Below are 22,208 nucleotides of genomic sequence, written 5' to 3'. Positions count from 1 at the left end.
TGTATTCAACTGGCTATATCTCAGGCTCTGTCACAGATAGAACTGTGATTCTACTGTCATATGAAAGATTGGAATCTCCCCTTTCATATGCCACCAGAACCGCGGTTCTAGGTCGTCCACAGCCCGAGATATGGCTGTTTGAATGGATCCCCCTTCCCTCTAGACTGTCTCCTAATGCTGTGAAACAGCATCCTGCTGATAGGACAGAGTCAGAGGCTGGGAGGAAGCCCCACCTCAGGAGAATCGCTGCTGTTACCTCCCAGTTGTCTTATAAATCCTCATTTACGTATTTAGAAAAAAGCTCATAACTTTTGAAATAATAAACGTTTTGGGACACAATTTTCACTAGTATTATCAGTGTGACAGCGCCTATCAAATTAGCTAGGAGATAGGGAAGTACAAGTGACAGAGCCTCTTTAAATAGGACGAAATTGCAGTACCAGGATTATTATCTGTCTTACAAGCAGATACATTTAGAAAAATGCTAATTTTCTCTACAATTTTCTCTACGATTCGGATTGTATCGACCACATTTTACCACTTACATAAAGTACAATGTGTCACAAGAAAACAATCTCAGAATGCTTGGATAAATAAAAGAATTCCAAAGTTATTACCACATAAAGAGAAGACAATATGTCATTGCTATATTTAATCATTTTCCTATCATAGGGGGGCACACTAATCTGTATTAGAGTTGTTGAATGGTCTCAGTGGTGTCAGATTAATAGTGAATAACGAGCACAGGGATGTGGGGGCATAGCATAGTTACCAAAACAAAGACCACTCTCGGCATCGGACACGCCATACAGACCCATTCCACATATATGCAATTTACACAATGCACTCAGGCCACACATGCGCCGCCGCTAGGCCTGCTCCACGCAACTCACACAGCCGTGGTATCAGCAGGTCCTCGTTAGTATAGTGGAGAGTATCCCCGCCTGTCACGCGGGAGACCGGGGTTCGATTCCCCGACGGGGAGAATTGTCACTTTTAGACACATCAATAACCAGAATTATAAAACAAGACTCTTTCTTTTCACTTTGGGCGGTGTAATGTTTTCTGTATGACGCTGTCCAATCAGCTTCTGCACCCTTCCCTGTCCAGCAACACAGTGTGATCTTATAGTATACAGCTTTCATTCCCAATTCTGTATTCAACTGGCTATATCTCAGGCTCTGTCACAGCTACAACTGTGATTCTACTGTCATATGAAAGATTGGAATCTCCCCTTTCATATGCCACCAGAACCGCGGTTCTAGGTCGTCCACAGCCCGAGATATGGCTGTTTGAATGGATCCCCCTTCCCTCTAGACTGTCTCCTAATGCTGTGAAACAGCATCCTGCTGATAGGACAGAGTCAGAGGCTGGGAGGAAGCCCCACCTCAGGAGAATCGCTGCTGTTACCTCCCAGTTGTCTTATAAATCCTCATTTACATATTTAGAAAAAAGCTCATAACTTTTGAAATAATAAACGTTTTGGGACACAATTTTCACTAGTATTATCAGTGTGACAGCGCCTATCAAATTAGCTAGGAGATAGGGAAGTACAAGTGACAGAGCCTCTTTAAATAGGACGAAATTGCAGTACCAGGATTATTATCTGTCTTACAAGCAGATACATTTAGAAAAATGCTAATTTTCTCTACAATTTTCTCTACGATTCGGATTGTATCGACCACATTTTACCACTTACATAAAGTACAATGTGTCACAAGAAAACAATCTCAGAATGCTTGGATAAATAAAAGAATTCCAAAGTTATTACCACATAAAGAGAAGACAATATGTCATTGCCATATTTATTCATTTTCCTATCATAGGGGGGCACACTAATCTGTATTAGAGTTGTTGAATGGTCTCAGTGGTGTCAGATTAATAGTGAATAACGAGCACAGGGATGTGGGGGCATAGCATAGTTACCAAAACAAAGACCACTCTCGGCATCGGACACGCCATACAGACCCATTCCACATATATGCAATTTACACAATGCACTCAGGCCACACATGCGCCGCCGCTAGGCCTGCTCCACGCAACTCACACAGCCGTGGTATCAGCAGGTCCTCGTTAGTATAGTGGAGAGTATCCCCGCCTGTCACGCGGGAGACCGGGGTTCGATTCCCCGACGGGGAGAATTGTCACTTTTAGACACATCAATAACCAGAATTATAAAACAAGACTCTTTCTTTTCACTTTGGGCGGTGTAATGTTTTCTGTATGACGCTGTCCAATCAGCTTCTGCACCCTTCCCTGTCCAGCAACACAGTGTGATCTTATAGTATACAGCTTTCATTCCCAATTCTGTATTCAACTGGCTATATCTCAGGCTCTGTCACAGCTAGAACTGTGATTCTACTGTCATATGAAAGATTGGAATCTCCCCTTTCATATGCCACCAGAACCGCGGTACTAGGTCGTCCACAGCCCGAGATATGGCTGTTTGAATGGATCCCCCTTCCCTCTAGACTGTCTCCTAATGCTGTGAAACAGCATCCTGCTGATAGGACAGAGTCAGAGGCTGGGAGGAAGCCCCACCTCAGGAGAATCGCTGCTGTTACCTCCCAGTTGTCTTATAAATCCTCATTTACATATTTAGAAAAAAGCTCATAACTTTTGAAATAATAAACGTTTTGGGACACAATTTTCACTAGTATTATCAGTGTGACAGCGCCTATCAAATTAGCTAGGAGATAGGGAAGTACAAGTGACAGAGCCTCTTTAAATAGGACGAAATTGCAGTACCAGGATTATTATCTGTCTTACAAGCAGATACATTTAGAAAAATGCTAATTTTCTCTACAATTTTCTCTACGATTCGGATTGTATCGACCACATTTTACCACTTACATAAAGTACAATGTGTCACAAGAAAACAATCTCAGAATGCTTGGATAAATAAAAGAATTCCAAAGTTATTACCACATAAAGAGAAGACAATATGTCATTGCCATATTTATTCATTTTCCTATCATAGGGGGGCACACTAATCTGTATTAGAGTTGTTGAATGGTCTCAGTGGTGTCAGATTAATAGTGAATAACGAGCACAGGGATGTGGGGGCATAGCATAGTTACCAAAACAAAGACCACTCTCGGCATCGGACACGCCATACAGACCCATTCCACATATATGCAATTTACACAATGCACTCAGGCCACACATGCGCCGCCGCTAGGCCTGCTCCACGCAACTCACACAGCCGTGGTATCAGCAGGTCCTCGTTAGTATAGTGGAGAGTATCCCCGCCTGTCACGCGGGAGACCGGGGTTCGATTCCCCGACGGGGAGAATTGTCACTTTTAGACACATCAATAACCAGAATTATAAAACAAGACTCTTTCTTTTCACTTTGGGCGGTGTAATGTTTTCTGTATGACGCTGTCCAATCAGCTTCTGCACCCTTCCCTGTCCAGCAACACAGTGTGATCTTATAGTATACAGCTTTCATTCCCAATTCTGTATTCAACTGGCTATATCTCAGGCTCTGTCACAGCTAGAACTGTGATTCTACTGTCATATGAAAGATTGGAATCTCCCCTTTCATATGCCACCAGAACCGCGGTACTAGGTCGTCCACAGCCCGAGATATGGCTGTTTGAATGGATCCCCCTTCCCTCTAGACTGTCTCCTAATGCTGTGAAACAGCATCCTGCTGATAGGACAGAGTCAGAGGCTGGGAGGAAGCCCCACCTCAGGAGAATCGCTGCTGTTACCTCCCAGTTGTCTTATAAATCCTCATTTACATATTTAGAAAAAAGCTCATAACTTTTGAAATAATAAACGTTTTGGGACACAATTTTCACTAGTATTATCAGTGTGACAGCGCCTATCAAATTAGCTAGGAGATAGGGAAGTACAAGTGACAGAGCCTCTTTAAATAGGACGAAATTGCAGTACCAGGATTATTATCTGTCTTACAAGCAGATACATTTCGAAAAATGCTAATTTTCTCTACAATTTTCTCTACGATTCGGATTGTATCGACCACATTTTACCACTTACATAAAGTACAATGTGTCACAAGAAAACAATCTCAGAATGCTTGGATAAATAAAAGAATTCCAAAGTTATTACCACATAAAGAGAAGACAATATGTCATTGCCATATTTATTCATTTTCCTATCATAGGGGGGCACACTAATCTGTATTAGAGTTGTTGAATGGTCTCAGTGGTGTCAGATTAATAGTGAATAACGAGCACAGGGATGTGGGGGCATAGCATAGTTACCAAAACAAAGACCACTCTCGGCATCGGACACGCCATACAGACCCATTCCACATATATGCAATTTACACAATGCACTCAGGCCACACATGCGCCGCCGCTAGGCCTGCTCCACGCAACTCACACAGCCGTGGTATCAGCAGGTCCTCGTTAGTATAGTGGAGAGTATCCCCGCCTGTCACGCGGGAGACCGGGGTTCGATTCCCCGACGGGGAGAATTGTCACTTTTAGACACATCAATAACCAGAATTATAAAACAAGACTCTTTCTTTTCACTTTGGGCGGTGTAATGTTTTCTGTATGACGCTGTCCAATCAGCTTCTGCACCCTTCCCTGTCCAGCAACACAGTGTGATCTTATAGTATACAGCTTTCATTCCCAATTCTGTATTCAACTGGCTATATCTCAGGCTCTGTCACAGCTACAACTGTGATTCTACTGTCATATGAAAGATTGGAATCTCCCCTTTCATATGCCACCAGAACCGCGGTTCTAGGTCGTCCACAGCCCGAGATATGGCTGTTTGAATGGATCCCCCTTCCCTCTAGACTGTCTCCTAATGCTGTGAAACAGCATCCTGCTGATAGGACAGAGTCAGAGGCTGGGAGGAAGCCCCACCTCAGGAGAATCGCTGCTGTTACCTCCCAGTTGTCTTATAAATCCTCATTTACATATTTAGAAAAAAGCTCATAACTTTTGAAATAATAAACGTTTTGGGACACAATTTTCACTAGTATTATCAGTGTGACAGCGCCTATCAAATTAGCTAGGAGATAGGGAAGTACAAGTGACAGAGCCTCTTTAAATAGGACGAAATTGCAGTACCAGGATTATTATCTGTCTTACAAGCAGATACATTTAGAAAAATGCTAATTTTCTCTACAATTTTCTCTACGATTCGGATTGTATCGACCACATTTTACCACTTACATAAAGTACAATGTGTCACAAGAAAACAATCTCAGAATGCTTGGATAAATAAAAGAATTCCAAAGTTATTACCACATAAAGAGAAGACAATATGTCATTGCCATATTTATTTATTTTCCTATCATAGGGGGGCACACTAATCTGTATTAGAGTTGTTGAATGGTCTCAGTGGTGTCAGATTAATAGTGAATAACGAGCACAGGGATGTGGGGGCATAGCATAGTTACCAAAACAAAGACCACTCTCGGCATCTGACACGCCATACAGACCCATTCCACATATATGCAATTTACACAATGCACTCAGGCCACACATGCGCCGCCGCTAGGCCTGCTCCACGCAACTCACACAGCCGTGGTATCAGCAGGTCCTCGTTAGTATAGTGGAGAGTATCCCCGCCTGTCACGCGGGAGACCGGGGTTCGATTCCCCGACGGGGAGAATTGTCACTTTTAGACACATCAATAACCAGAATTATAAAACAAGACTCTTTCTTTTCACTTTGGGCGGTGTAATGTTTTCTGTATGACGCTGTCCAATCAGCTTCTGCACCCTTCCCTGTCCAGCAACACAGTGTGATCTTATAGTGTACAGCTTTCATTCCCAATTCTGTATTCAACTGGCTATATCTCAGGCTCTGTCACAGCTAGAACTGTGATTCTACTGTCATATGAAAGATTGGAATCTCCCCTTTCATATGCCACCAGAACCGCGGTTCTAGGTCGTCCACAGCCCGAGATATGGCTGTTTGAATGGATCCCCCTTCCCTCTAGACTGTCTCCTAATGCTGTGAAACAGCATCCTGCTGATAGGACAGAGTCAGAGGCTGGGAGGAAGCCCCACCTCAGGAGAATCGCTGCTGTTACCTCCCAGTTGTCTTATAAATCCTCATTTACATATTTAGAAAAAAGCTCATAACTTTTGAAATAATAAACGTTTTGGGACACAATTTTCACTAGTATTATCAGTGTGACAGCGCCTATCAAATTAGCTAGGAGATAGGGAAGTACAAGTGACAGAGCCTCTTTAAATAGGACGAAATTGCAGTACCAGGATTATTATCTGTCTTACAAGCAGATACATTTAGAAAAATGCTAATTTTCTCTACAATTTTCTCTACGATTCGGATTGTATCGACCACATTTTACCACTTACATAAAGTACAATGTGTCACAAGAAAACAATCTCAGAATGCTTGGATAAATAAAAGAATTCCAAAGTTATTACCACATAAAGAGAAGACAATATGTCATTGCCATATTTATTCATTTTCCTATCATAGGGGGGCACACTAATCTGTATTAGAGTTGTTGAATGGTCTCAGTGGTGTCAGATTAATAGTGAATAACGAGCACAGGGATGTGGGGGCATAGCATAGTTACCAAAACAAAGACCACTCTCGGCATCGGACACGCCATACAGACCCATTCCACATATATGCAATTTACACAATGCACTCAGGCCACACATGTGCCGCCGCTAGGCCTGCTCCACGCAACTCACACAGCCGTGGTATCAGCAGGTCCTCGTTAGTATAGTGGAGAGTATCCCCGCCTGTCACGCGGGAGACCGGGGTTCGATTCCCCGACGGGGAGAATTGTCACTTTTAGACACATCAATAACCAGAATTATAAAACAAGACTCTTTCTTTTCACTTTGGGCGGTGTAATGTTTTCTGTATGACGCTGTCCAATCAGCTTCTGCACCCTTCCCTGTCCAGCAACACAGTGTGATCTTATAGTATACAGCTTTCATTCCCAATTCTGTATTCAACTGGCTATATCTCAGGCTCTGTCACAGCTACAACTGTGATTCTACTGTCATATGAAAGATTGGAATCTCCCCTTTCATATGCCACCAGAACCGCGGTTCTAGGTCGTCCACAGCCCGAGATATGGCTGTTTGAATGGATCCCCCTTCCCTCTAGACTGTCTCCTAATGCTGTGAAACAGCATCCTGCTGATAGGACAGAGTCAGAGGCTGGGAGGAAGCCCCACCTCAGGAGAATCGCTGCTGTTACCTCCCAGTTGTCTTATAAATCCTCATTTACATATTTAGAAAAAAGCTCATAACTTTTGAAATAATAAACGTTTTGGGACACAATTTTCACTAGTATTATCAGTGTGACAGCGCCTATCAAATTAGCTAGGAGATAGGGAAGTACAAGTGACAGAGCCTCTTTAAATAGGACGAAATTGCAGTACCAGGATTATTATCTGTCTTACAAGCAGATACATTTAGAAAAATGCTAATTTTCTCTACAATTTTCTCTACGATTCGGATTGTATCGACCACATTTTACCACTTACATAAAGTACAATGTGTCACAAGAAAACAATCTCAGAATGCTTGGATAAATAAAAGAATTCCAAAGTTATTACCACATAAAGAGAAGACAATATGTCATTGCCATATTTATTCATTTTCCTATCATAGGGGGGCACACTAATCTGTATTAGAGTTGTTGAATGGTCTCAGTGGTGTCAGATTAATAGTGAATAACGAGCACAGGGATGTGGGGGCATAGCATAGTTACCAAAACAAAGACCACTCTCGGCATCTGACACGCCATACAGACCCATTCCACATATATGCAATTTACACAATGCACTCAGGCCACACATGCGCCGCCGCTAGGCCTGCTCCACGCAACTCACACAGCCGTGGTATCAGCAGGTCCTCGTTAGTATAGTGGAGAGTATCCCCGCCTGTCACGCGGGAGACCGGGGTTCGATTCCCCGACGGGGAGAATTGTCACTTTTAGACACATCAATAACCAGAATTATAAAACAAGACTCTTTATTTTCACTTTGGGCGGTGTAATGTTTTCTGTATGACGCTGTCCAATCAGCTTCTGCACCCTTCCCTGTCCAGCAACACAGTGTGATCTTATAGTGTACAGCTTTCATTCCCAATTCTGTATTCAACTGGCTATATCTCAGGCTCTGTCACAGCTAGAACTGTGATTCTACTGTCATATGAAAGATTGGAATCTCCCCTTTCATATGCCACCAGAACCGCGGTTCTAGGTCGTCCACAGCCCGAGATATGGCTGTTTGAATGGATCCCCCTTCCCTCTAGACTGTCTCCTAATGCTGTGAAACAGCATCCTGCTGATAGGACAGAGTCAGAGGCTGGGAGGAAGCCCCACCTCAGGAGAATCGCTGCTGTTACCTCCCAGTTGTCTTATAAATCCTCATTTACATATTTAGAAAAAAGCTCATAACTTTTGAAATAATAAACGTTTTGGGACACAATTTTCACTAGTATTATCAGTGTGACAGCGCCTATCAAATTAGCTAGGAGATAGGGAAGTACAAGTGACAGAGCCTCTTTAAATAGGACGAAATTGCAGTACCAGGATTATTATCTGTCTTACAAGCAGATACATTTAGAAAAATGCTAATTTTCTCTACAATTTTCTCTACGATTCGGATTGTATCGACCACATTTTACCACTTACATAAAGTACAATGTGTCACAAGAAAACAATCTCAGAATGCTTGGATAAATAAAAGAATTCCAAAGTTATTACCACATAAAGAGAAGACAATATGTCATTGCCATATTTAATCATTTTCCTATCATAGGGGGGCACACTAATCTGTATTAGAGTTGTTGAATGGTCTCAGTGGTGTCAGATTAATAGTGAATAACGAGCACAGGGATGTGGGGGCATAGCATAGTTACCAAAACAAAGACCACTCTCGGCATCGGACACGCCATACAGACCCATTCCACATATATGCAATTTACACAATGCACTCAGGCCACACATGCGCCGCCGCTAGGCCTGCTCCACGCAACTCACACAGCCGTGGTATCAGCAGGTCCTCGTTAGTATAGTGGAGAGTATCCCCGCCTGTCACGCGGGAGACCGGGGTTCGATTCCCCGACGGGGAGAATTGTCACTTTTAGACACATCAATAACCAGAATTATAAAACAAGACTCTTTCTTTTCACTTTGGGCGGTGTAATGTTTTCTGTATGACGCTGTCCAATCAGCTTCTGCACCCTTCCCTGTCCAGCAACACAGTGTGATCTTATAGTATACAGCTTTCATTCCCAATTCTGTATTCAACTGGCTATATCTCAGGCTCTGTCACAGCTAGAACTGTGATTCTACTGTCATATGAAAGATTGGAATCTCCCCTTTCATATGCCACCAGAACCGCGGTACTAGGTCGTCCACAGCCCGAGATATGGCTGTTTGAATGGATCCCCCTTCCCTCTAGACTGTCTCCTAATGCTGTGAAACAGCATCCTGCTGATAGGACAGAGTCAGAGGCTGGGAGGAAGCCCCACCTCAGGAGAATCGCTGCTGTTACCTCCCAGTTGTCTTATAAATCCTCATTTACATATTTAGAAAAAAGCTCATAACTTTTGAAATAATAAACGTTTTGGGACACAATTTTCACTAGTATTATCAGTGTGACAGCGCCTATCAAATTAGCTAGGAGATAGGGAAGTACAAGTGACAGAGCCTCTTTAAATAGGACGAAATTGCAGTACCAGGATTATTATCTGTCTTACAAGCAGATACATTTCGAAAAATGCTAATTTTCTCTACAATTTTCTCTACGATTCGGATTGTATCGACCACATTTTACCACTTACATAAAGTACAATGTGTCACAAGAAAACAATCTCAGAATGCTTGGATAAATAAAAGAATTCCAAAGTTATTACCACATAAAGAGAAGACAATATGTCATTGCCATATTTATTCATTTTCCTATCATAGGGGGGCACACTAATCTGTATTAGAGTTGTTGAATGGTCTCAGTGGTGTCAGATTAATAGTGAATAACGAGCACAGGGATGTGGGGGCATAGCATAGTTACCAAAACAAAGACCACTCTCGGCATCGGACACGCCATACAGACCCATTCCACATATATGCAATTTACACAATGCACTCAGGCCACACATGCGCCGCCGCTAGGCCTGCTCCACGCAACTCACACAGCCGTGGTATCAGCAGGTCCTCGTTAGTATAGTGGAGAGTATCCCCGCCTGTCACGCGGGAGACCGGGGTTCGATTCCCCGACGGGGAGAATTGTCACTTTTAGACACATCAATAACCAGAATTATTAAACAAGACTCTTTCTTTTCACTTTGGGCGGTGTAATGTTTTCTGTATGACGCTGTCCAATCAGCTTCTGCACCCTTCCCTGTCCAGCAACACAGTGTGATCTTATAGTATACAGCTTTCATTCCCAATTCTGTATTCAACTGGCTATATCTCAGGCTCTGTCACAGCTACAACTGTGATTCTACTGTCATATGAAAGATTGGAATCTCCCCTTTCATATGCCACCAGAACCGCGGTTCTAGGTCGTCCACAGCCCGAGATATGGCTGTTTGAATGGATCCCCCTTCCCTCTAGACTGTCTCCTAATGCTGTGAAACAGCATCCTGCTGATAGGACAGAGTCAGAGGCTGGGAGGAAGCCCCACCTCAGGAGAATCGCTGCTGTTACCTCCCAGTTGTCTTATAAATCCTCATTTACATATTTAGAAAAAAGCTCATAACTTTTGAAATAATAAACGTTTTGGGACACAATTTTCACTAGTATTATCAGTGTGACAGCGCCTATCAAATTAGCTAGGAGATAGGGAAGTACAAGTGACAGAGCCTCTTTAAATAGGACGAAATTGCAGTACCAGGATTATTATCTGTCTTACAAGCAGATACATTTAGAAAAATGCTAATTTTCTCTACAATTTTCTCTACGATTCGGATTGTATCGACCACATTTTACCACTTACATAAAGTACAATGTGTCACAAGAAAACAATCTCAGAATGCTTGGATAAATAAAAGAATTCCAAAGTTATTACCACATAAAGAGAAGACAATATGTCATTGCCATATTTAATCATTTTCCTATCATAGGGGGGCACACTAATCTGTATTAGAGTTGTTGAATGGTCTCAGTGGTGTCAGATTAATAGTGAATAACGAGCACAGGGATGTGGGGGCATAGCATAGTTACCAAAACAAAGACCACTCTCGGCATCGGACACGCCATACAGACCCATTCCACATATATGCAATATACACAATGCACTCAGGCCACACATGCGCCGCCGCTAGGCCTGCTCCACGCAACTCACACAGCCGTGGTATCAGCAGGTCCTCGTTAGTATGGTGGAGAGTATCCCCGCCTGTCACGCGGGAGACCGGGGTTCGATTCCCCGACGGGGAGAATTGTCACTTTTAGACACATCAATAACCAGAATTATAAAACAAGACTCTTTCTTTTCACTTTGGGCGGTGTAATGTTTTCTGTATGACGCTGTCCAATCAGCTTCTGCACCCTTCCCTGTCCAGCAACACAGTGTGATCTTATAGTATACAGCTTTCATTCCCAATTCTGTATTCAACTGGCTATATCTCAGGCTCTGTCACAGCTAGAACTGTGATTCTACTGTCATATGAAAGATTGGAATCTCCCCTTTCATATGCCACCAGAACCGCGGTTCTAGGTCGTCCACAGCCCGAGATATGGCTGTTTGAATGGATCCCCCTTCCCTCTAGACTGTCTCCTAATGCTGTGAAACAGCATCCTGCTGATAGGACAGAGTCAGAGGCTGGGAGGAAGCCCCACCTCAGGAGAATCGCTGCTGTTACCTCCCAGTTGTCTTATAAATCCTCATTTACATATTTAGAAAAAAGCTCATAACTTTTGAAATAATAAACGTTTTGGGACACAATTTTCACTAGTATTATCAGTGTGACAGCGCCTATCAAATTAGCTAGGAGATAGGGAAGTACAAGTGACAGAGCCTCTTTAAATAGGACGAAATTGCAGTACCAGGATTATTATCTGTCTTACAAGCAGATACATTTAGAAAAATGCTAATTTTCTCTACAATTTTCTCTACGATTCGGATTGTATCGACCACATTTTACCACTTACATAAAGTACAATGTGTCACAAGAAAACAATCTCAGAATGCTTGGATAAATAAAAGAATTCCAAAGTTATTACCACATAAAGAGAAGACAATATGTCATTGCCATATTTAATCATTTTCCTATCATAGGGGGGCACACTAATCTGTATTAGAGTTGTTGAATGGTCTCAGTGGTGTCAGATTAATAGTGAATAACGAGCACAGGGATGTGGGGGCATAGCATAGTTACCAAAACAAAGACCACTCTCGGCATCGGACACGCCATACAGACCCATTCCACATATATGCAATATACACAATGCACTCAGGCCACACATGCGCCGCCGCTAGGCCTGCTCCACGCAACTCACACAGCCGTGGTATCAGCAGGTCCTCGTTAGTATGGTGGAGAGTATCCCCGCCTGTCACGCGGGAGACCGGGGTTCGATTCCCCGACGGGGAGAATTGTCACTTTTAGACACATCAATAACCAGAATTATAAAACAAGACTCTTTCTTTTCACTTTGGGCGGTGTAATGTTTTCTGTATGACGCTGTCCAATCAGCTTCTGCACCCTTCCCTGTCCAGCAACACAGTGTGATCTTATAGTATACAGCTTTCATTCCCAATTCTGTATTCAACTGGCTATATCTCAGGCTCTGTCACAGCTAGAACTGTGATTCTACTGTCATATGAAAGATTGGAATCTCCCCTTTCATATGCCACCAGAACCGCGGTTCTAGGTCGTCCACAGCCCGAGATATGGCTGTTTGAATGGATCCCCCTTCCCTCTAGACTGTCTCCTAATGCTGTGAAACAGCATCCTGCTGATAGGACAGAGTCAGAGGCTGGGAGGAAGCCCCACCTCAGGAGAATCGCTGCTGTTACCTCCCAGTTGTCTTATAAATCCTCATTTACATATTTAGAAAAAAGCTCATAACTTTTGAAATAATAAACGTTTTGGGACACAATTTTCACTAGTATTATCAGTGTGACAGCGCCTATCAAATTAGCTAGGAGATAGGGAAGTACAAGTGACAGAGCCTCTTTAAATAGGACGAAATTGCAGTACCAGGATTATTATCTGTCTTACAAGCAGATACATTTAGAAAAATGCTAATTTTCTCTACAATTTTCTCTACGATTCGGATTGTATCGACCACATTTTACCACTTACATAAAGTACAATGTGTCACAAGAAAACAATCTCAGAATGCTTGGATAAATAAAAGAATTCCAAAGTTATTACCACATAAAGAGAAGACAATATGTCATTGCCATATTTAATCATTTTCCTATCATAGGGGGGCACACTAATCTGTATTAGAGTTGTTGAATGGTCTCAGTGGTGTCAGATTAATAGTGAATAACGAGCACAGGGATGTGGGGGCATAGCATAGTTACCAAAACAAAGACCACTCTCGGCATCGGACACGCCATACAGACCCATTCCACATATATGCAATTTACACAATGCACTCAGGCCACACATGCGCCGCCGCTAGGCCTGCTCCACGCAACTCACACAGCCGTGGTATCAGCAGGTCCTCGTTAGTATAGTGGAGAGTATCCCCGCCTGTCACGCGGGAGACCGGGGTTCGATTCCCCGACGGGGAGAATTGTCACTTTTAGACACATCAATAACCAGAATTATAAAACAAGACTCTTTCTTTTCACTTTGGGCGGTGTAATGTTTTCTGTATGACGCTGTCCAATCAGCTTCTGCACCCTTCCCTGTCCAGCAACACAGTGTGATCTTATAGTATACAGCTTTCATTCCCAATTCTGTATTCAACTGGCTATATCTCAGGCTCTGTCACAGCTAGAACTGTGATTCTACTGTCATATGAAAGATTGGAATCTCCCCTTTCATATGCCACCAGAACCGCGGTTCTAGGTCGTCCACAGCCCGAGATATGGCTGTTTGAATGGATCCCCCTTCCCTCTAGACTGTCTCCTAATGCTGTGAAACAGCATCCTGCTGATAGGACAGAGTCAGAGGCTGGGAGGAAGCCCCACCTCAGGAGAATCGCTGCTGTTACCTCCCAGTTGTCTTATAAATCCTCATTTACATATTTAGAAAAAAGCTCATAACTTTTGAAATAATAAACGTTTTGGGACACAATTTTCACTAGTATTATCAGTGTGACAGCGCCTATCAAATTAGCTAGGAGATAGGGAAGTACAAGTGACAGAGCCTCTTTAAATAGGACGAAATTGCAGTACCAGGATTATTATCTGTCTTACAAGCAGATACATTTAGAAAAATGCTAATTTTCTCTACAATTTTCTCTACGATTCGGATTGTATCGACCACATTTTACCACTTACATAAAGTACAATGTGTCACAAGAAAACAATCTCAGAATGCTTGGATAAATAAAAGAATTCCAAAGTTATTACCACATAAAGAGAAGACAATATGTCATTGCCATATTTAATCATTTTCCTATCATAGGGGGGCACACTAATCTGTATTAGAGTTGTTGAATGGTCTCAGTGGTGTCAGATTAATAGTGAATAACGAGCACAGGGATGTGGGGGCATAGCATAGTTACCAAAACAAAGACCACTCTCGGCATCGGACACGCCATACAGACCCATTCCACATATATGCAATTTACACAATGCACTCAGGCCACACATGCGCCGCCGCTAGGCCTGCTCCACGCAACTCACACAGCCGTGGTATCAGCAGGTCCTCGTTAGTATAGTGGAGAGTATCCCCGCCTGTCACGCGGGAGACCGGGGTTCGATTCCCCGACGGGGAGAATTGTCACTTTTAGACACATCAATAACCAGAATTATAAAACAAGACTCTTTCTTTTCACTTTGGGCGGTGTAATGTTTTCTGTATGACGCTGTCCAATCAGCTTCTGCACCCTTCCCTGTCCAGCAACACAGTGTGATCTTATAGTATACAGCTTTCATTCCCAATTCTGTATTCAACTGGCTATATCTCAGGCTCTGTCACAGCTAGAACTGTGATTCTACTGTCATATGAAAGATTGGAATCTCCCCTTTCATATGCCACCAGAACCGCGGTTCTAGGTCGTCCACAGCCCTAGATATGGCTGTTTGAATGGATCCCCCTTCCCTCTAGACTGTCTCCTAATGCTGTGAAACAGCATCCTGCTGATAGGACAGAGTCAGAGGCTGGGAGGAAGCCCCACCTCAGGAGAATCGCTGCTGTTACCTCCCAGTTGTCTTATAAATCCTCATTTACATATTTAGAAAAAAGCTCATAACTTTTGAAATAATAAACGTTTTGGGACACAATTTTCACTAGTATTATCAGTGTGACAGCGCCTATCAAATTAGCTAGGAGATAGGGAAGTACAAGTGACAGAGCCTCTTTAAATAGGACGAAATTGCAGTACCAGGATTATTATCTGTCTTACAAGCAGATACATTTAGAAAAATGCTAATTTTCTCTACAATTTTCTCTACGATTCGGATTGTATCGACCACATTTTACCACTTACATAAAGTACAATGTGTCACAAGAAAACAATCTCAGAATGCTTGGATAAATAAAAGAATTCCAAAGTTATTACCACATAAAGAGAAGACAATATGTCATTGCCATATTTAATCATTTTCCTATCATAGGGGGGCACACTAATCTGTATTAGAGTTGTTGAATGGTCTCAGTGGTGTCAGATTAATAGTGAATAACGAGCACAGGGATGTGGGGGCATAGCATAGTTACCAAAACAAAGACCACTCTCGGCATCGGACACGCCATACAGACCCATTCCACATATATGCAATTTACACAATGCACTCAGGCCACACATGCGCCGCCGCTAGGCCTGCTCCACGCAACTCACACAGCCGTGGTATCAGCAGGTCCTCGTTAGTATAGTGGAGAGTATCCCCGCCTGTCACGCGGGAGACCGGGGTTCGATTCCCCGACGGGGAGAATTGTCACTTTTAGACACATCAATAACCAGAATTATAAAACAAGACTCTTTCTTTTCACTTTGGGCGGTGTAATGTTTTCTGTATGACGCTGTCCAATCAGCTTCTGCACCCTTCCCTGTCCAGCAACACAGTGTGATCTTATAGTATACAGCTTTCATTCCCAATTCTGTATTCAACTGGCTATATCTCAGGCTCTGTCACAGCTAGAACTGTGATTCTACTGTCATATGAAAGATTGGAATCTCCCCTTTCATATGCCACCAGAACCGCGGTTCTAGGTCGTCCACAGCCCTAGATATGGCTGTTTGAATGGATCCCCCTTCCCTCTAGACTGTCTCCTAATGCTGTGAAACAGCATCCTGCTGATAGGACAGAGTCAGAGGCTGGGAGGAAGCCCCACCTCAGGAGAATCGCTGCTGTTACCTCCCAGTTGTCTTATAAATCCTCATTTACATATTTAGAAAAAAGCTCATAACTTTTGAAATAATAAACGTTTTGGGACACAATTTTCACTAGTATTATCAGTGTGACAGCGCCTATCAAATTAGCTAGGAGATAGGGAAGTACAAGTGACAGAGCCTCTTTAAATAGGACGAAATTGCAGTACCAGGATTATTATCTGTCTTACAAGCAGATACATTTAGAAAAATGCTAATTTTCTCTACAATTTTCTCTACGATTCGGATTGTATCGACCACATTTTACCACTTACATAAAGTACAATGTGTCACAAGAAAACAATCTCAGAATGCTTGGATAAATAAAAGAATTCCAAAGTTATTACCACATAAAGAGAAGACAATATGTCATTGCCATATTTAATCATTTTCCTATCATAGGGGGGCACACTAATCTGTATTAGAGTTGTTGAATGGTCTCAGTGGTGTCAGATTAATAGTGAATAACGAGCACAGGGATGTGGGGGCATAGCATAGTTACCAAAACAAAGACCACTCTCGGCATCGGACACGCCATACAGACCCATTCCACATATATGCAATTTACACAATGCACTCAGGCCACACATGCGCCGCCGCTAGGCCTGCTCCACGCAACTCACACAGCCGTGGTATCAGCAGGTCCTCGTTAGTATAGTGGAGAGTATCCCCGCCTGTCACGCGGGAGACCGGGGTTCGATTCCCCGACGGGGAGAATTGTCACTTTTAGACACATCAATAACCAGAATTATAAAACAAGACTCTTTCTTTTCACTTTGGGCGGTGTAATGTTTTCTGTATGACGCTGTCCAATCAGCTTCTGCACCCTTCCCTGTCCAGCAACACAGTGTGATCTTATAGTATACAGCTTTCATTCCCAATTCTGTATTCAACTGGCTATATCTCAGGCTCTGTCACAGCTAGAACTGTGATTCTACTGTCATATGAAAGATTGGAATCTCCCCTTTCATATGCCACCAGAACCGCGGTTCTAGGTCGTCCACAGCCCTAGATATGGCTGTTTGAATGGATCCCCCTTCCCTCTAGACTGTCTCCTAATGCTGTGAAACAGCATCCTGCTGATAGGACAGAGTCAGAGGCTGGGAGGAAGCCCCACCTCAGGAGAATCGCTGCTGTTACCTCCCAGTTGTCTTATAAATCCTCATTTACATATTTAGAAAAAAGCTCATAACTTTTGAAATAATAAACGTTTTGGGACACAATTTTCACTAGTATTATCAGTGTGACAGCGCCTATCAAATTAGCTAGGAGATAGGGAAGTACAAGTGACAGAGCCTCTTTAAATAGGACGAAATTGCAGTACCAGGATTATTATCTGTCTTACAAGCAGATACATTTAGAAAAATGCTAATTTTCTCTACAATTTTCTCTACGATTCGGATTGTATCGACCACATTTTACCACTTACATAAAGTACAATGTGTCACAAGAAAACAATCTCAGAATGCTTGGATAAATAAAAGAATTCCAAAGTTATTACCACATAAAGAGAAGACAATATGTCATTGCCATATTTAATCATTTTCCTATCATAGGGGGGCACACTAATCTGTATTAGAGTTGTTGAATGGTCTCAGTGGTGTCAGATTAATAGTGAATAACGAGCACAGGGATGTGGGGGCATAGCATAGTTACCAAAACAAAGACCACTCTCGGCATCGGACACGCCATACAGACCCATTCCACATATATGCAATTTACACAATGCACTCAGGCCACACATGCGCCGCCGCTAGGCCTGCTCCACGGAACTCACACAGCCGTGGTATCAGCAGGTCCTCGTTAGTATAGTGGAGAGTATCCCCGCCTGTCACGCGGGAGACCGGGGTTCGATTCCCCGACGGGGAGAATTGTCACTTTTAGACACATCAATAACCAGAATTATAAAACAAGACTCTTTCTTTTCACTTTGGGCGGTGTAATGTTTTCTGTATGACGCTGTCCAATCAGCTTCTGCACCCTTCCCTGTCCAGCAACACAGTGTGATCTTATAGTATACAGCTTTCATTCCCAATTCTGTATTCAACTGGCTATATCTCAGGCTCTGTCACAGCTAGAACTGTGATTCTACTGTCATATGAAAGATTGGAATCTCCCCTTTCATATGCCACCAGAACCGCGGTTCTAGGTCGTCCACAGCCCGAGATATGGCTGTTTGAATGGATCCCCCTTCCCTCTAGACTGTCTCCTAATGCTGTGAAACAGCATCCTGCTGATAGGACAGAGTCAGAGGCTGGGAGGAAGCCCCACCTCAGGAGAATCGCTGCTGTTACCTCCCAGTTGTCTTATAAATCCTCATTTACATATTTAGAAAAAAGCTCATAACTTTTGAAATAATAAACGTTTTGGGACACAATTTTCACTAGTATTATCAGTGTGACAGCGCCTATCAAATTAGCTAGGAGATAGGGAAGTACAAGTGACAGAGCCTCTTTAAATAGGACGAAATTGCAGTACCAGGATTATTATCTGTCTTACAAGCAGATACATTTAGAAAAATGCTAATTTTCTCTACAATTTTCTCTACGATTCGGATTGTATCAACCACATTTTACCACTTACATAAAGTACAATGTGTCACAAGAAAACAATCTCAGAATGCTTGGATAAATAAAAGAATTCCAAAGTTATTACCACATAAAGAGAAGACAATATGTCATTGCCATATTTATTCATTTTCCTATCATAGGGGGGCACACTAATCTGTATTAGAGTTGTTGAATGGTCTCAGTGGTGTCAGATTAATAGTGAATAACGAGCACAGGGATGTGGGGGCATAGCATAGTTACCAAAACAAAGACCACTCTCGGCATCGGACACGCCATACAGACCCATTCCACATATATGCAATTTACACAATGCACTCAGGCCACACATGCGCCGCCGCTAGGCCTGCTCCACGCAACTCACACAGCCGTGGTATCAGCAGGTCCTCGTTAGTATAGTGGAGAGTATCCCCGCCTGTCACGTGGGAGACCGGGGTTCGATTCCCCGACGGGAAGAATTGTCACTTTTAGACACATCAATAACCAGAATTATAAAACAAGACTCTTTCTTTTCACTTTGGGCGGTGTAATGTTTTCTGTATGACGCTGTCCAATCAGCTTCTGCACCCTTCCCTGTCCAGCAACACAGTGTGATCTTATAGTATACAGCTTTCATTCCCAATTCTGTATTCAACTGGCTATATCTCAGGCTCTGTCACAGCTAGAACTGTGATTCTACTGTCATATGAAAGATTGGAATCTCCCCTTTCATATGCCACCAGAACCGCGGTTCTAGGTCGTCCACAGCCCGAGATATGGCTGTTTGAATGGATCCCCCTTCCCTCTAGACTGTCTCCTAATGCTGTGAAACAGCATCCTGCTGATAGGACAGAGTCAGAGGCTGGGAGGAAGCCCCACCTCAGGAGAATCGCTGCTGTTACCTCCCAGTTGTCTTATAAATCCTCATTTACATATTTAGAAAAAAGCTCATAACTTTTGAAATAATAAACGTTTTGGGACACAATTTTCACTAGTATTATCAGTGTGACAGCGCCTATCAAATTAGCTAGGAGATAGGGAAGTACAAGTGACAGAGCCTCTTTAAATAGGACGAAATTGCAGTACCAGGATTATTATCTGTCTTACAAGCAGATACATTTAGAAAAATGCTAATTTTCTCTACAATTTTCTCTACGATTCGGATTGTATCGACCACATTTTACCACTTACATAAAGTACAATGTGTCACAAGAAAACAATCTCAGAATGCTTGGATAAATAAAAGAATTCCAAAGTTATTACCACATAAAGAGAAGACAATATGTCATTGCCATATTTAATCATTTTCCTATCATAGGGGGGCACACTAATCTGTATTAGAGTTGTTGAATGGTCTCAGTGGTGTCAGATTAATAGTGAATAACGAGCACAGGGATGTGGGGGCATAGCATAGTTACCAAAACAAAGACCACTCTCGGCATCGGACACGCCATACAGACCCATTCCACATATATGCAATTTACACAATGCACTCAGGCCACACATGCGCCGCCGCTAGGCCTGCTCCACGGAACTCACACAGCCGTGGTATCAGCAGGTCCTCGTTAGTATAGTGGAGAGTATCCCCGCCTGTCACGCGGGAGACCGGGGTTCGATTCCCCGACGGGGAGAATTGTCACTTTTAGACACATCAATAACCAGAATTATAAAACAAGACTCTTTCTTTTCACTTTGGGCGGTGTAATGTTTTCTGTATGACGCTGTCCAATCAGCTTCTGCACCCTTCCCTGTCCAGCAACACAGTGTGATCTTATAGTATACAGCTTTCATTCCCAATTCTGTATTCAACTGGCTATATCTCAGGCTCTGTCACAGCTAGAACTGTGATTCTACTGTCATATGAAAGATTGGAATCTCCCCTTTCATATGCCACCAGAACCGCGGTTCTAGGTCGTCCACAGCCCGAGATATGGCTGTTTGAATGGATCCCCCTTCCCTCTAGACTGTCTCCTAATGCTGTGAAACAGCATCCTGCTGATAGGACAGAGTCAGAGGCTGGGAGGAAGCCCCACCTCAGGAGAATCGCTGCTGTTACCTCCCAGTTGTCTTATAAATCCTCATTTACATATTTAGAAAAAAGCTCATAACTTTTGAAATAATAAACGTTTTGGGACACAATTTTCACTAGTATTATCAGTGTGACAGCGCCTATCAAATTAGCTAGGAGATAGGGAAGTACAAGTGACAGAGCCTCTTTAAATAGGACGAAATTGCAGTACCAGGATTATTATCTGTCTTACAAGCAGATACATTTAGAAAAATGCTAATTTTCTCTACAATTTTCTCTACGATTCGGATTGTATCAACCACATTTTACCACTTACATAAAGTACAATGTGTCACAAGAAAACAATCTCAGAATGCTTGGATAAATAAAAGAATTCCAAAGTTATTACCACATAAAGAGAAGACAATATGTCATTGCCATATTTATTCATTTTCCTATCATAGGGGGGCACACTAATCTGTATTAGAGTTGTTGAATGGTCTCAGTGGTGTCAGATTAATAGTGAATAACGAGCACAGGGATGTGGGGGCATAGCATAGTTACCAAAACAAAGACCACTCTCGGCATCGGACACGCCATACAGACCCATTCCACATATATGCAATTTACACAATGCACTCAGGCCACACATGCGCCGCCGCTAGGCCTGCTCCACGCAACTCACACAGCCGTGGTATCAGCAGGTCCTCGTTAGTATAGTGGAGAGTATCCCCGCCTGTCACGTGGGAGACCGGGGTTCGATTCCCCGACGGGAAGAATTGTCACTTTTAGACACATCAATAACCAGAATTATAAAACAAGACTCTTTCTTTTCACTTTGGGCGGTGTAATGTTTTCTGTATGACGCTGTCCAATCAGCTTCTGCACCCTTCCCTGTCCAGCAACACAGTGTGATCTTATAGTATACAGCTTTCATTCCCAATTCTGTATTCAACTGGCTATATCTCAGGCTCTGTCACAGCTAGAACTGTGATTCTACTGTCATATGAAAGATTGGAATCTCCCCTTTCATATGCCACCAGAACCGCGGTTCTAGGTCGTCCACAGCCCGAGATATGGCTGTTTGAATGGATCCCCCTTCCCTCTAGACTGTCTCCTAATGCTGTGAAACAGCATCCTGCTGATAGGACAGAGTCAGAGGCTGGGAGGAAGCCCCACCTCAGGAGAATCGCTGCTGTTACCTCCCAGTTGTCTTATAAATCCTCAT

The 22,208-nt window shown here is 42.9% G+C and overlaps 17 non-coding genes across 17 annotated transcripts; all 17 read left to right on the top strand.

Annotated features, from left to right (window-relative positions):
* The first annotated feature begins 913 nt into the window (after positions 1-913).
* Positions 914-985, top strand: TRNAD-GUC (transfer RNA aspartic acid (anticodon GUC)). The gene has a single exon. It is a non-coding gene; the product is annotated as a tRNA-Asp (tRNA).
* Positions 986-2,067: 1,082 nt separating this feature from the next.
* TRNAD-GUC (transfer RNA aspartic acid (anticodon GUC)) lies at positions 2,068-2,139 on the top strand. The gene has a single exon. It is a non-coding gene; the product is annotated as a tRNA-Asp (tRNA).
* Positions 2,140-3,221: 1,082 nt separating this feature from the next.
* TRNAD-GUC (transfer RNA aspartic acid (anticodon GUC)) lies at positions 3,222-3,293 on the top strand. Its single transcript has one exon. It is a non-coding gene; the product is annotated as a tRNA-Asp (tRNA).
* A 1,082-nt stretch (positions 3,294-4,375) lies between these two features.
* Positions 4,376-4,447, top strand: TRNAD-GUC (transfer RNA aspartic acid (anticodon GUC)). Its single transcript has one exon. It is a non-coding gene; the product is annotated as a tRNA-Asp (tRNA).
* Positions 4,448-5,529: 1,082 nt separating this feature from the next.
* TRNAD-GUC (transfer RNA aspartic acid (anticodon GUC)) lies at positions 5,530-5,601 on the top strand. The gene has a single exon. It is a non-coding gene; the product is annotated as a tRNA-Asp (tRNA).
* A 1,082-nt stretch (positions 5,602-6,683) lies between these two features.
* Positions 6,684-6,755, top strand: TRNAD-GUC (transfer RNA aspartic acid (anticodon GUC)). The gene has a single exon. It is a non-coding gene; the product is annotated as a tRNA-Asp (tRNA).
* Positions 6,756-7,837: 1,082 nt separating this feature from the next.
* On the top strand, positions 7,838-7,909 carry TRNAD-GUC (transfer RNA aspartic acid (anticodon GUC)). The gene has a single exon. It is a non-coding gene; the product is annotated as a tRNA-Asp (tRNA).
* A 1,082-nt stretch (positions 7,910-8,991) lies between these two features.
* On the top strand, positions 8,992-9,063 carry TRNAD-GUC (transfer RNA aspartic acid (anticodon GUC)). The gene has a single exon. It is a non-coding gene; the product is annotated as a tRNA-Asp (tRNA).
* Positions 9,064-10,145: 1,082 nt separating this feature from the next.
* Positions 10,146-10,217, top strand: TRNAD-GUC (transfer RNA aspartic acid (anticodon GUC)). Its single transcript has one exon. It is a non-coding gene; the product is annotated as a tRNA-Asp (tRNA).
* Positions 10,218-11,299: 1,082 nt separating this feature from the next.
* TRNAD-GUC (transfer RNA aspartic acid (anticodon GUC)) lies at positions 11,300-11,371 on the top strand. Its single transcript has one exon. It is a non-coding gene; the product is annotated as a tRNA-Asp (tRNA).
* A 1,082-nt stretch (positions 11,372-12,453) lies between these two features.
* On the top strand, positions 12,454-12,525 carry TRNAD-GUC (transfer RNA aspartic acid (anticodon GUC)). The gene has a single exon. It is a non-coding gene; the product is annotated as a tRNA-Asp (tRNA).
* Positions 12,526-13,607: 1,082 nt separating this feature from the next.
* TRNAD-GUC (transfer RNA aspartic acid (anticodon GUC)) lies at positions 13,608-13,679 on the top strand. The gene has a single exon. It is a non-coding gene; the product is annotated as a tRNA-Asp (tRNA).
* A 1,082-nt stretch (positions 13,680-14,761) lies between these two features.
* Positions 14,762-14,833, top strand: TRNAD-GUC (transfer RNA aspartic acid (anticodon GUC)). Its single transcript has one exon. It is a non-coding gene; the product is annotated as a tRNA-Asp (tRNA).
* Positions 14,834-15,915: 1,082 nt separating this feature from the next.
* On the top strand, positions 15,916-15,987 carry TRNAD-GUC (transfer RNA aspartic acid (anticodon GUC)). The gene has a single exon. It is a non-coding gene; the product is annotated as a tRNA-Asp (tRNA).
* Positions 15,988-17,069: 1,082 nt separating this feature from the next.
* TRNAD-GUC (transfer RNA aspartic acid (anticodon GUC)) lies at positions 17,070-17,141 on the top strand. Its single transcript has one exon. It is a non-coding gene; the product is annotated as a tRNA-Asp (tRNA).
* A 1,082-nt stretch (positions 17,142-18,223) lies between these two features.
* Positions 18,224-18,295, top strand: TRNAD-GUC (transfer RNA aspartic acid (anticodon GUC)). The gene has a single exon. It is a non-coding gene; the product is annotated as a tRNA-Asp (tRNA).
* Positions 18,296-20,531: 2,236 nt separating this feature from the next.
* On the top strand, positions 20,532-20,603 carry TRNAD-GUC (transfer RNA aspartic acid (anticodon GUC)). Its single transcript has one exon. It is a non-coding gene; the product is annotated as a tRNA-Asp (tRNA).
* Positions 20,604-22,208: the final 1,605 nt, after the last annotated feature.

This window comes from Rhinoderma darwinii (genome assembly GCF_050947455.1).
Source record: "Rhinoderma darwinii isolate aRhiDar2 chromosome 3 unlocalized genomic scaffold, aRhiDar2.hap1 SUPER_3_unloc_13, whole genome shotgun sequence".
In the NCBI taxonomy this organism is placed as follows: domain Eukaryota; kingdom Metazoa; phylum Chordata; class Amphibia; order Anura; family Rhinodermatidae; genus Rhinoderma; species Rhinoderma darwinii.
Note: the sequence above shows the minus strand (reverse complement) of the source record. Positions and strands in the feature narration are given on the sequence as shown.